The sequence below is a fragment of the Canis aureus genome, chromosome 37, assembly GCF_053574225.1.
Source record: "Canis aureus isolate CA01 chromosome 37, VMU_Caureus_v.1.0, whole genome shotgun sequence".
NCBI classification, from domain to species: Eukaryota; Metazoa; Chordata; class Mammalia; order Carnivora; family Canidae; genus Canis; species Canis aureus.
This window is the reverse complement of record NC_135647.1, coordinates 8,023,570-8,038,191: the sequence shown is the minus strand read 5'-3', so window position 1 is coordinate 8,038,191 and position 14,622 is coordinate 8,023,570. Positions and strand designations below refer to the sequence as shown.

Genomic DNA, 14,622 nt, shown 5'->3' with positions numbered 1-14,622 from the left:
CTGAGAGGTATTTGTTGCAGGGCAGGGCTGACAGAGTAGATGTCTGTAGTTACCTCTCTATCACAGATGCATGCACACCAAGTGGTAGAGCTTTTTTTTCCTGCACAGCCAGCAAAAGGCTCTGCTTCTGTAACCAGGTGTGTTAGTACGGGGGAGTATCTCCCTCTTTCTTCAGGGTGGAGCTACTTGGAGTAGCACTGATCCCTGCCAGGGTTGCTTATATGGTGTGATGAGGAAGTAGTCACTTTGAAGGGATGTCTAATGAGACAGGTAGGTTGGATGTGTTAGGCTTGCAGAGGAATGTGGGATCAGGGCATGTGGTGCTAGCAAGATAGTGTTCATGCTGGCTCCCACAAGTGTCTGGCTATCTAAGCTTGGGAGGGGAAGAGAAATGGTCCCTGATAGAATTTTTGTTATTAGAACAATCTCCTGAATATACTTGGCCCTTCATAAACATTCTGAGCTTATAAATAAATCTTCATGCATACCCAAGGTGCTTTTCAAGCTACTGCTTCTGTGCTGTGTCTTCAGCCCAGTTATTTATACTGGCCTGTTATGGGTGAGGACTTTGTTTCTTATTGCCCTCCAGTTGTCCCAGAGTTAAGCCCACTGATTATTAATGTATTTGGAATTAAGCCCCACTGGTTTTTAAAGTGCCTGGAGAGAATATCTTTCCAGTGTGGGCCCCATCACCTTGGGTGCCTCTCACTTTTCTGTGCTTGGAGCATCCCTCACATTTATTAGTCTTGGCAGAGGTTTGGTTTCCAACCACACCTCCATGCCTCCTCCCCTTTTTGATGTGGCCTCTGTCTCAATTAACTGTGGATGGTTTATTATGCCAATTTTCAGGCCATTCTTAGTGTTAGTTGCAGAGCATAGAGTAGCTGTTTTAACAGTGTCTGTGAGACAGGATTAACTCAGGATGCTCCCACTCAAATATGTTGCCTGAACCTCTTTAATTTTTTCTTGATTTTGCTCTGAGGAAGATGTTTTCCCACTTTTAATGAGTTATAATTCGTTTACAGCACCAAAGTTTAAGGTGTATATTATGATTTGACTTACATATATTGTGAGGTAATTATAACAAACGTAGTTAACATCCATCATCTCATATAGATACAAAAAAAAAAAAAAACAGAAGAAAACTTTTTTTTTCCCCCTTGTTGTTAGAACTCTGAGTGGGGGGGGGGCAGGGAGGTATTCCCTTAACCATTTCCAAATATACCATATAGCAGCGTTAATTATTCATCATGTCCTACAATACATCTTTAATACTTGTATTTTACCTTCTGACCACATTCATCCAATTCTCCCTCCTATAATTTTTCACTTCTGTTAACCATAGATCTGAATTCTTTTTTTATTATTTTGGCTTTCAAGTTTTTTGTTTGCTTTTTTATTATTTTTCTAGTGGAAGAGCATTTATTTTTGTTTTTATTTAAGTTTTAGTAAAAATACAGTATGGAAGACATACAGATAGCCAACAAACACACAAAAAGGTGTTAACATTACTCATCATCAGGGAAATGCAAATACAATCAGATATCACCTCATACCTCTCAGAATGGCTAGAATAAAAAACAAGAAACAATAGGTGTTGATGAGGATGTGGAGAAGGGGGAATCCTCTTGAACTATTGGTGGGAATGCTAACTGGTGCAGCCACTCTGGAAAACAGTATGGAGGTTGTTCAAAAAGTTAAAAATAGAACTACCCTGTGAGCCAGCAGTTGCACTACTAGGTATTTACCCAAAGGATACAAAAATACTAACTCAAAGGGATACATGCACCCCAATGTTTATAGCAGCATTATCTACAATAGGCAAATTAGGGAAACAGCCCAAGTGTCTGTCGACTGATGCTTGTTTTTTTTTTTTTATGCTTGTTTTTTAGATTGCACATATAAGTGAGATCATACTGTATTTGTCTACCTCTAACTTATTTGCCTTAACACAATGTCTTTATAGTTCATCCATGTTTTCATAAAGGTCAGATTTCCTTCTTTCTGACCGAGTAATAGTCCATTACATGTATGATTGTGTGTGTGTGTGTGTTTGTATCACAACTTATTTATCTATTCATCTGTTGATGAACACTTGGTTGTTCCAGTGTCTTTACTATCATAAATAATGCTGCTCAGGACATGGGAGTGTGGATATGTTCTCAACATAGTATGTTTCCTTCAGATATATTCCCAGAAGTTAAATTGAGAAATCATATAGTGAGTCCATTTTTAATTTCTTGAGGAACTTCCATATTGTTTCCCACAGTGGCAGTATCAATTTATAATCTTACCAACAGTGTACAAGAATTTTCTTTTTCTACATCTTCACCAGCATGTGATAGCTATGGTCTTTAATAATGGCCATTCTAAGCGTCATGAGATGACATCATTGTAGTTTTGATTTGGATTTCCTTATTGATCAGTGATGTTGAGTACCTTTTCATATACCCATTGGCCACTTTATATGTTTTTTGGGAAAATTATTATTCAGGTTTTTTGCCTATTTTTAAGTTGCACTATTTGTTATATTGCTATTAAATTGTATGTCTTTATAGATATTAACCCCTCATCAAATATATGGCCTACAAATATTTTCCCATTTCATTAAGTAGTTTTTTTTTCATTTTGTTGATTATTTCTATTTCTGTACAGCAGCTTTTTAGTTTGATGTAGTCCCACTTGTTTATTGTTTTGTTGTTTGTGCTTTGAATGTCATCCAAAAAATCATTTCCAAGACCAGATTAAGGAACATTTTTTCCTGATTTCCTCAACGATATTTATGGCTTCCTGTCTATAAAGTCTTTAATTCATTTTGAGTTAATTTTTATGAGTGGTATGAACTAAGGGTCTTTAATTCTTTTAAATGTGAGTATCTGATTTTCTCAGCACCATTCAGAAGAGACTCTCCTTTTCCATTGAGTATGTTGGGCTCCCTTGTCAAATGTTAGTTTACCATGTATACATGGGAATATTTCTGGGTTCTCTATTCTGTTCCATTGGTCATTATTTAATTTTATGCCAGTGCTCTACTGTTTTAAATACTATAACCTTATACTATAGGCTAAATCAGGATGTGTTATACCTCCAGCTTTGTTCTTTCTCAGGATTGTTTTGGTTATGTGTGTCTTTTGTGACTCCATATACATTTTAGGAATTTTTTTCTACTTCTGTAAAAAAAAAATTGGGATCTTGATAGGGATTGCATTGAATGTATTGGCTTTGGATATAATGTACATTTTAAGAATAATAAATCTTCTAATCTATGAAAATAGATACCTCTTTGTGTCTTTGATTTCTTTCACTAATGTTTTGTACTTTTACAATGTTTTGTACTTTTATTTCTACCTCCTTGGTTAAAATTATTCCTAAGTATTTTATTATTTTTGAATAATAATAATATTGTAAATGGAATATTTTCCTTTATTTTTCAGAAAATTTATTGTTAGTACATTAATTCTGTTATTTAATTTGTATGTAAATTTTGTTAATTTTGTCATCCAATTTCAATAGAGTTTGTTGATTTAACAATTTTTTGTGGAGAGTAGAATATTTTATATATAAAATCATGTCATTTACAAATAGAGAAAACATTTTCCTCCTTCCCAATTCTGATGCCTTTTATTTATTTCTTTTCTTGCCAGATCAGTCTAGCAGGGACTTTCTGTACTATGTTGAATCACCCTGGCCAGAGTTCTCTCTTGTTCTATTCTTTAAAAAAAATCATTTTTTCACCATTGAATGTGATATTTGCTGTGGATTAGTTATATATGGTTTGTATTATGTGAGTTTCTATATCTAATTTGTTAAGAGTTTTTACCATAAAGTGATTTTCAATCTTGTCAGATGCTTTTTCTTCAACTCTTGGGATAAATACATGAATTTCTCTTTCATTCTGCTAATGTGATATATCATGTTGACTTTGTGCACGTTGAACAATTCTTGTCTCTCAGGGATAAATCCCACTTCATCATGGTGAATGATTGATCTCTGTAACATGCTGTTGAATTCAGTTTGGTATTCACTATAGATATTAGCCTGTAATGTACTTTACTTTTGGTGACCTTTCTCAGCTTTGATATCAATAATGCTGGTTTTGTAAAATGAGTTTGCAAGTTTTTCCTTCTGCATGATTTTTGAAGAGTTTAACAAAGATTGGTGTTTATTCTTCTTTAAATATTAGAGAAGGTTCACAATTTTATCCTAGGCTTTTCTTTATTGAGAAATTTTTAATTACTGATTCCATCTGATTACTATTAGTAGTCTGTTCAGATTTTCTATTTTTTTCCTGATTCAGTCATGGAGGTTGTATTTCTAAGAATTTTTCCAATTCATTTAGGTTGTCCAGTTTGTTGGCATAGTTGTTCATATTGGATTTTTATTTCTGTAGAATCAGTTGTAATGTCTACTGTTTCATTTATAATTGTTGATTTGGGTTCTTTCTTTTTTTTCTATTTGGTTTAGCTAACATTTTGTCATTCTGTTCATCCTTGCAAAAATGAACTGTTTGGTTAATTTTTATTGTTTCTGTATTTCATTTTTTTCTACTCCAATCTTTAGTTTTTTGCTAACTTTGGCCTCAGTTTGTCTTTTTTCTGTTTCCTTGAGGTATAGAGTTACTATGTTTGACTTCTCATTTCTTAATGTAGATGTTTATTGCTGTAAACTTCTTAGAGACTTTTGCCACATCCTGTTAGATTTGTTGTGTTTTATTTCCTATTTTGTTTTGTCTCAAGTTATTTTTAAATGACACTTTAATGTCTTCTTTGATCCATTGATTGTTTAGGAGATGTTTAATTTCCATGTGTGTATGAATTTTCACATTTTCCTTCTTGCTTTCAAATTTCATACCATTGTGATCAGAGAAGGTACTTGATATGATTTAATCTTTTTAAAATTGCTAAGACTTGTTATGTGGTATAACATATGGTCTATCCTAGAAAGTATTCCCTGTGTACTAGAAAAAATGTATATTCTGTTGGTGTCAGGGAATGTTTTGTAAATGTCTCTTAGGTTCATTTTGTCTACAGTATTGTTCATATCTGCTGTTACCTTATTCTCTGTCCCATGTTTCCTGTAAATGCTGTGTGACTTGACTACAAGTTCCCATTGCTAACATCTCAGGTTTGCTTAATATGCTAGAATAGCTCCTAGAACTCAGGAGAACACTTATATTTACCAGGTTATTAAAGGATAACTTAAAGGGTACAGATGAACAGCCAGATGAAGGGTTACAAAGGGTGAGATCCTGAAGGATCACAGAAGCACAGAAGCTTCTGTGATTGATTATTAACTTCATTTTCATACCTTATCCCTTCTCAAGAGAAAAGAATGAGGGATAGGGGAGGAAAATAAAATTCCTAGCTTCTAACCATGGCTTTTTATTCCAGTGACCAGCCCTCATGCAAAAGTTATCCAGGAGCCCACCCAAAATTGCCTCTGTACAACAGAAAATAGGAAGTAAGAAGGGTTTCATGATCTCTGTGCCAGGAACCAGAGGTAGACACCAAATGTTTTATCTCACAGTTACTGTGAGGTTTATATAACATTGTAATATCTTATTTTAAACAACCTCAAAAGCATTCATAACCTTTAGATTTCTCCTTCTCCTCACATTTTATTGATGTTACAAGTCACAATTTGTTTTTATATTGTATATCCTATAACAGATTAATGTGTTGTGGTTATTTTTGCTACATTTGTTTTTTTTTTAATTTTACATGGAGAGATGTAAGCATGCAGCAATTATCATAATTAAAGAATTTAATTTTTACAGCAAATGCACAATACCAGGAAGTTTTCACTACTATCTTATGCTTTTATGATGCTATTGTCCTTTCTTTCTTTTTTGTATTTTTCTTATTGGAGTTCGATTTGCCAAATATAGTATAACACTCAGCGCTCATCCTGTCAAGTGCCCCCTCAGTGCCCACCACCCAGTCACCCCATCCCACGGCCCATCACCCCTTCCACTACCCCTTCTTCGTTTCCCAGAGTTAGGAGTCTCTCATATTCTGTCACCCTTTCTGATATTTCCCAGTATTTTCTCTCCTTTCGCCTTTATTCCTTTCCCTATTTTTTTATATTCCCTGAATGAATGAAACCCTATAATGTTTGTCCTTCTCCAATTGACTTACTTCACTCATCATAATATCCTCCAGTTATACATATTATATATATATTATATATGACATCTTCTCTATCCATTCATCTTTTGTTGGACACCGAGGCTCCTTCCACAGTTTGTCTATTGTGGACATTGCTGCTATAAACATCGGGGTGCAGGTGTCTCGGTCTTTTACTACATCTGTATCTTTGGGGTAATTCCCCAGCAGTGCAATTGCTGGGTCATAGGGTAGCTCTGTTTTTAACTCTTTGAGGAACCTCCACACAGTTTTCCAGAGTGGCTGCACTAGTTCACATTCCCACTACAGTGCAAGAGGGTTCCCCTTTCTCCACATCCTCTCCAACATTTGTGGTTTCCCATCTTGTTAATGTTCACCATTCTTACTGGTGTGAGGTGGTATCTTATTGTGCTATTGATCTGTATTTCCCTGATGGCAAGGGACGTGGAGCATTTTCTCATGTGCTTGTTGGCCATGTCTATGTCTTCCCCTGTGAAATTTCTGTTCATGTCTTTTGCCCATTTCATGATTGGATTGTTTGTGTCTTGGATGTTGAGTTTAATAAGTTTGTTATAGATCTTGGATACTAACCTTTTATCTGATATGTCATTTGCAAATATCTGCTCCCATTCTGTAGGTTGTCTTTTAGTTTTGTTGACTGTTTCTTTTACTGTGTAGAAGCTTTTTATCTTGATGAAGTCCCAAGAGTTCGTTTTTTGCTTTTGTTTCCCTTTGCTTTCATAGATGTATCTTGCAAGAAGTTTCTGTGGCCAAGTTCAAAAAGGGTGTTGCCTGTGTTCTCCTCTAGGATTTTGATGGATTCTTGTCTCACATTTTCCCAACACCATTTATTGAATAGACCGTCCTTTGTCCAGTGGATATTCTTTCCCACTTTGTCAAATGTTAGTTGACCACAGACTTGAGGGTCCATTGCTGGATTCTCTATTCTGTTCCATTGATCTATGTGTCTGTTTTTGTGCCAGTACCACTTTCTTGATGATCACAGCTTTGTAATACAGTTTGAAATCCAGCATTGTGATGCCCCCAGCATTGGTTTTCTTCTTCAATATTCCTCTTGCTATCTGGGGTCTTTTCTGATTCAGTACAGATCTTGAGATTATTTGCTCCAATTCTGTGAAGAAAGTCCGTGGCATTTTGGTAGAGATTGCACTGAACGTGTAAATTGCCCTGGGCAGCATAGACATTTTCACAATATTTATTCTTCAAATCCATGAGAATGGAATGATTTTCCCATCTCTTTACATCTTCCTCAATTTCATTCAGAAGTGTTCTGTAGTTTTGAGAGTGTAGATCATTTACCTCTTTGGTTAGGTTTAATCCTAGGTATCTTATGGTTTTGGGTGCAGTTGTAAATGGGATTGATTCCTTAATTTCTCTTTCTTCAGTCTCTTTGTTAGCATATGGAAATGCCACTGATTTCTGGGCATTGCTTTTGTATCCTGAAACATTGCCGAATTGTTTTTGAGTTCTCGCAATCTTGGGATGGAGTCTTTTGGGCTTTCTATGTACAGTATCATGTCATCTGCAAAGAGGGAGAGTTTGACTTCTTCTTTGCCAATATGAATGCCTTTTATTTCTTTTTGTTGTCTGATTGCTGAGGCTAGGACTTCTAGTACAATAGTGAATAACTGTGGTGAGAGTGGACATCCCTGTCATGTTCCTGATCTCAGGGGAAAGGCTCTCAGTTTTTCTCCATTGGGAATGATATTTGCTGTGGTCTTTTTGTAGATGGCTTTTAGGATGCTGAGGAATGTTCCCTCTATCCCTACACTTTGAAACGTTTTTATCAGGAATGGATGCTGTCTTTTGTCAAATGCATTCTCTGTATCTATTGAGAGGATCATATGGTTCTTGTTTTTTCTCTTATTGATGAGATCTATCACGTTGATTGTTTTACAAATATTGAACCTCCCTTGCATCCCATGGATAAATCCTACTTGGTCATGGTGAATAATTTTCTTAATGTATTGTTGGATCCTGATGGCTAGTATATTGGTGAGAATTTTTGCATCTGTGTACATCAACGGTATTGGACTATAATTCTCTTTTTTGGTAGGGTCTTTGGTTTTGGAGTCAAGCTGATGCTGGCCTCCTCAACAAGTTTGGAAGTATTCCATCCCTTTCTATCCTTTGAAATAGTTTTAGTAGTATAGGTATTATTTTTTATTTGAACTTTTGATAGAATTCACCTGGGAAGCCATCTGGCCCTGGATTTTTGTGTCTTGAGAGGTTTTTGATGACTGCTTCAATTTCCTCCCTGGTTATTGGCCTGTTCAGGTTTTCTATTACTTCTTGTTTCAGTTTTGGTAATTTGTGGGTTTCCAGAAATGCATTCATTTCTTCTACATAACCGAATTTGTTGGCATGTGGCTGCTCATACTACGTTTTTAAAATCTTTTTTATTCCCCTTGGTATTGGTTGCAATCTCTCCTCTTTTGTTCATGATTTTATTAATTTGAGTCTTTTCTCCTTTATTTTTAATAAGGCTGGCTATGGGTTTATCTATGTTATTAATTCTTTCAAAGAACCAGCTCCTAGTTTTGTTGATCTGTTCTACAGTTCTCTGGTCTCTATTTCATTGAGTTCTACTTGAATATTTATTATCTCTCTTCTTCTGCTTGGTGTAGGCTTTACTTGCTGTTCTTTCTCCAATTTCTTTAGGTACGAAATTACTTTGTGTATATGAGTTTTTCCCAATTTTCTGAGGGATGCTTGTATTGCGATGTATCTCCCTCTTAGGGATGCTTTTGCTGTATCCCAAAGATTTTGAATGGTTGTATCTTCATTTTCATTAGTTTCCATGAATCTTTTTAATTCTTCTCGAATTTCCTGGTTGACCCATTCATTTTTTTAAAAATTTTTATTTATTTATGATAGTCACACACACAGAGAGAGAGAGAGAGAGAGAGGCAGAGACACAGGCAGAGGGAGAAGCAGGTTCCATGCACCGGGAGCCCGACGTGGGATTCGATCCTGGGTCTTCAGGATCGTGCCCTGGGCCAAAGGCAGGCGCCAAACCGCTGCACCACCCAGGGATCCCCCATTCATCTTTTAGTAGGATGCTCTTTAACCTCCACATGTTTGAGTTTCTTCCAAATTTCTTCTTGTGATTGCGTTCCAGTTTCAAAGCATTGTGGTCTGAAAATATGCAGGGGACAATCCCAATCTTTTGGTATCGGTTGAGACTTGATTTGTGACTCAGCATGTAGTCTATTCTGGAGAAAGTTCCATGTGCACTTGAGAAGAATACACATTCAGTTGCATTTGGATGGAATGTTCTGTATATATCTGTGGATTCTATATAGCCCAGTGTATCATTCAAGACCTTTGTTTCTTTGTTAATGTTCTGCTTAGTATCTGTCTTTTGCTGAGAGTGTCGTGTTGAAGTGTCCTACTATTAGTGTATTATTATCTAAGTATCTCTTTACTTTGTTTATTAATTGATATACTTGGCAGATCCCACATTAAGGTCATAAATATTCATGACTGTTAGATCTTCTTGTGTGGATAGAGCCTTTAACCATAATATAGTGTCCCTCTTCATCTCTTACTACAGTCTTTGGTATAAACTCTAATTTATCTGATGAGGATTGCTACCCCAGCTTTCTTTATAGGACCATTTTAATGATAAGTGGTTCTCCTCCCCTTCATTTTCAGGCTGGAGGTTTCCCTAGGTATAAAATGAGTCTCTTGTAGATAGCATATAGATGGGTCTTGCTTTTTCATCCAGTCCAATATCCTCTGTCTTTTGATGGGCTCATTTAGCCCATTCACATTCAGAGTAACTATTGAAAGATATGAATTTAGTGTCATGGTATTACCTACACAGTCCATGTTTTTGTGAATTGTTTTTTGTGTGTGTGTGTGCCTTCTTTCTTTTACAGGGTCCCTCTTAATATTTCTTGCAGAGCTGGTTTGGTGGTCACATATTCTTTCAGTTTCTATCTATCCTGAAAGCTCTTTATCTCTCTTTCTATTCTGAGTGACAGCATTGCTGGATGAAGTATTCTTGGCTGCATGTTCTTCTCATTTAGTACCCTGAATATATCCTGCCAAACCTTTCTGGCCTGCCAGGTCTCTGTGGAGAGGTCTAATGGTAAACTGATGTTTCTCCCACTATAAGTTAAGAATCTCTTGTCTCGAGCTGCTTAAAGAATTTTCTCTTTATCTTTGAAATTTGCAAGTTTCAAATTGCAAATTTGCTGTTAAATGGTTTTGACTGATTTTGGGGGGGATTGTCTCTATCTCTTGGATCTGAATGCCTGTTTTCTTCTCCTGATTTGGCAAGTTCTCAGCTATGATTTGTTCAAATATACTTTGTTGTCCTTTCTCTCTCTTAGCCTCTTCTGGAATCCCAATTAGATGTATCTTCTTCCTTCTCAGGCTATCATTTATTTCTCTAAGCCTTTCCTCATGGGCTCTTAATTGTTTTCCTCTTTTTTCCTCAGCTTCCTTCCTTACCATCAACTTGTCTTCTATGTCACTCACACTCTTCCATCCCATTAACCCTAGCAATTAGAACATCCAGTTTGGATTACATCTCATTTAATCTATTTTTAATTTTGGCCTTATTAGATCTCAATTCTGCAGTAGCAAAGTCTCTAGAGTCCTTTATGCTTTTTTCCAGAGCCACCAATACCTTTAAAATTGTACTTCTGAATTTAATTTCTGACATTGTATTTAAATCCAAATTCTGTAACACTCTGGCAGACAGTGTTGCTTCTGGTTCTTTCTTTTGTGGTGAATTCTTCTTCTAGTCATTTTGTCCAGTGTAGAGTGGCTGTATGAGTAGGCTGAGTCAAAAATATCAATTACGACCTAAGTAATTGGTCACCTTAGATGATTCTAAGGAGGTCAGAGACCAGAAAATAAAAGAAGAAAAAAAAAAAAGAACAGAACAAAATAAAACAAAAGGACCACTGAAGTGAAAAACAAATTTTAAAACAAAGTAGTACAAATAAAAATCCAAAAACCAAAAAGAAAGAAGAAGAAACAAAGGGGGGGAAAAAGTAAAGAGTAGGAAAATGGGGGGGGGGGATTGTGAGGAAGTGGTAGTGGAGAGAGAATGTAGTCTACATGAGAGGTCCTAAAGGGTGATTCTCTTGATTCTGAGTGCATTTTGTTCTGTATGTTAGAAGATGCTCAAACCCAGATTTATATAAACCAGCTATACTTAAAGTCCCAACATTGACCACCAAAACATTAACAAGACAAAAGAGGGAGAGGGCAGGATGAGAAGGAAGAGAGAATATAATCTCACAGAATGAGCCAACACAGTGTTCCACTTGGTTCCAGGTGTATGTTGTTGGTGTGTTAGAAAGTACTAACTTCCACCATTGTAAAATAAAATGAGACAGAAAAAAACAAAAACAAAAACCCATATCTCATATATCTACCAAAATTAAATTGAATATGTTGAAGGGAATCCAGAAGTGTAAAATATATCTAAGACATGAAATTGTAGAAATATGAAAGTCAAAAAGGAAAAAACTTAAAAATGAAGAGTTGGTAAAATATTATAGTTAAGGTGGGAAAAGAGAAAAATATTGGAAATTTTTTGTCTGATATAAAAATGAGTCATAATGGAAAAAGAAGAAAAAAGGTCCCTTTAGTTCAATATACTATTTTCCCTCAGTCCTGGAGCTTTCAGTGCTGCTGGTAGTAAACTTGCTGTTCCCTTGTACTTCTGGCAGTTCTTCTGGGGGAGGGGTCTGCTGCACTGATTCTCAGGTGTGTGTAACTGGGCAGAGATGCCCTACCCCCCTGCCAGGTGCAGGGCTCAGTGTGAGCTGTTTATCCTGTGAGGCCTTTGTTCCCTAGAGGCCCCACCTCTCCCAGGTACAAGGTGGAACAAGGAGGGGGTGAAAATGGCAACAGCCAGATTTTCAGCTCGGGAGTTGAGCTAATCACATTCTCCCAGTCCACACTGGCCTAGATGCTCCTGGGGGCAGGCGTGGGTGCACTGATCTGCGCAGCTTATGGGGAGCCCCAGGGCAGGAGAGTTCTCACTTTCCTGTGCCCTCCCCACTTCCACCTGTCCCACAGGGAACACAGGATCCCCAGCTTTGTCCGCTTGGGAGCCCTGAGATCCAGGACCCTGTGCTACTTGACCCGTGTTCCCGGGGACCACCTCCCCCAAAGGGAATGGAAAACGGCCACCTCCATCCATTGCCAGCCTCTGGGATAAAGGCAGCTCTGCAGCTGGCCCACCTAACTGACTGGTTTCTCCCAAATGCCCCGGAGGGCTGCAGTGCTCTAACCAGTTGCTGATATCAGACCTTGGTTTGCTGTATGCTTTTCCCTCTTCTAATAGTGACCCCCGGAATCTTGAGGCTTCACTGCCCCTCCTGTGATTCTGCCCAATTTCCTGGCTAAGCACTTTTCAATCAGGGAAAACTCTGGAGCAGATTTTAAAGTTCCTGCTTCTCAGGGCTGGGCTTTCCTGTCCCGGAGGCTTTAGCTCTGCTAGTCACAGTTCCCCTCCCTCACTTTATTCTTTTTTATTTTTATTTTTTTCTCCTTCCTACCTTGTTAGAAGCAAAAAATTTTCTCTATAGCATTCCAGCTGTTCTCTCTTTAAGTCTCAGGTCGAATTTGTAGGTCTTCAGGATGTTTTGAAAGTTATCTAGGTAAGTTTGTGGTGCCAGATGAGTCGAGGACCCCTACTCTTCTGCCATCCTGCCCCTCCCTCTCCAACCATAATTGCTTTGAAAATACTTTTTTTTGTCTCCTTTTCTCTTCTAGAATTCCCATAACGAGAATATTGGTTTTCTAAAAAATATTGTCCTATAAGTCACATAGACTTTGCTCTTTTTCATTATTTTTTCCTTTTGCTCCTGGATATTTTCAAATGTCTTGTAGTTCATTGATTCTTTCTTCTAAATAGACAAGTTTTATTTTCAAAGCTTTATACTGAATTCTTCAGTATTTTTTTATCTCTAGGATTTTTTTATGCTTTCCATTTTTTGGTCGAAATTCTCTTTTTTTTTTTCTCTCTTACTTAGTTGTCTGTGTTCTTGCAGTTCACTAAACTTCTTTAAAGGGATTATTCTTAATTCTTTGTCTAATAGCTTGTAGATGTCCATTTCTTGGGATCAGCTGTTTAAGCTTTATTAGTTTTCTTTGATTGTGTCAAGTTTACCAGATTTTTCATGATCCTTGATGACTTACATTGTTATCTATGCATTATAGTAGGTGATGTCCTCTTCCAGATTTAACAGTTTTACTTTGGTAGAGACAGTTTTTCACCAGTCAGCTCAGCTTGTATTGCTGAACATGTCTGATGTAAAATGTTTAGCAGGTAAGTCTTGCTATCAAGGATTATTTTGGGGTGAGGCCACTGCCTGAGCTCTGAGATAAAGAGAGGTTCACTGGCTGAAAACAACTGAACAGAACTGCTGGCTTGATTGTCTGCCCAACCAACTTTTAGGATAAGCTTCCCAATCACCTGGATTTTCATTAGATGATCAGGACTAGGTACTACACTCAGCAAGAGGTGGGACTATGAATGAGCTTCCTTTCCCTGGTGAAGCAGCAGGACAAGTCCCCAAAACTGCATGGCTCCTAGTTTGTAGATCTGAATCAGGCAAGAGTGTGCACTAAATTCCATGGCCAGATAGGGCCATTTGTCTTGATCTGCAGACAGAGAAAGCCATGGTCTGTGTTCTCTATTCAAGTGACACTGTAAGTAGAGCTGTTGGATGAGCTTTACAGCTTCCTATGTGTCCTGTTTAAGCTCCCCGGTTGGCCAAATTGAAGACTATATTCACCATGGGCAATACTACTAATTAATTTTTTTGCCCAGGAGTAATGAGAAAACTGACTGCAAGGGCAGAAAAGGTCTTTATCTGTGTTCTTGACTCAAAGTTAACAATGCCCCAAGTTCCCTGGTTGAACAGTGTCAATGGCTATACTCTGCAGATGATCAGATCTACCGGCTGTCCTCTCTGCTCAATTATTATTGGATTAAGAAGTTCCAGGTGATCTTTCTAGCTTTTCTGGTTGGGAGAAAGTAGGAATTACACCGAACAATTGGGTGGGGTTATGAATTGTCTCCCTTGCATGAGCAGAGCTAGGGGATAAACCCAAGTGCAAGAAGTCTTTGTTCATGGTCTTGACTCAAGCCAATCTTCTTCCTGAGTTCCCTGGCCAAATGGTACCAGTGGCTTTGCTCTGCAGATGATCAATTCTGCTTTATGTAGTCTCTGTCAAGTGTTATGGGTTTGGGTGTTCTGGCCAGGCATTAGGCAGAATGGGAGGTCCAGCTCCAAGCAGGCTAGTAGGTGTTCCCAGCCAAGCTTCCTCTTTAAGAGGGCACAGAAACTAAACTCATCAATGGATTGGGCTATCAGCTACCCTGCCTGTATGGAATGGAGTAATCACTCCAAACCTAAGGGTCTTTGTCCATGGTCTTAACTCAAACTGACCCAGTCCCCAAGTTCCCTTTCCAAATGGTGCTACCTATGTTACTCCACAT

At 37.6% G+C, this 14,622-nt stretch overlaps 1 protein-coding gene across 17 annotated transcripts in view; it reads right to left on the bottom strand.

Moving 5' to 3' along the window:
• Positions 1 to 14,622, bottom strand: part of LOC144306406 (uncharacterized) — a 148,945-nt gene that overhangs the window by 110,706 nt on the left and 23,617 nt on the right. The gene's annotated exons all lie outside the window — the stretch shown is intronic.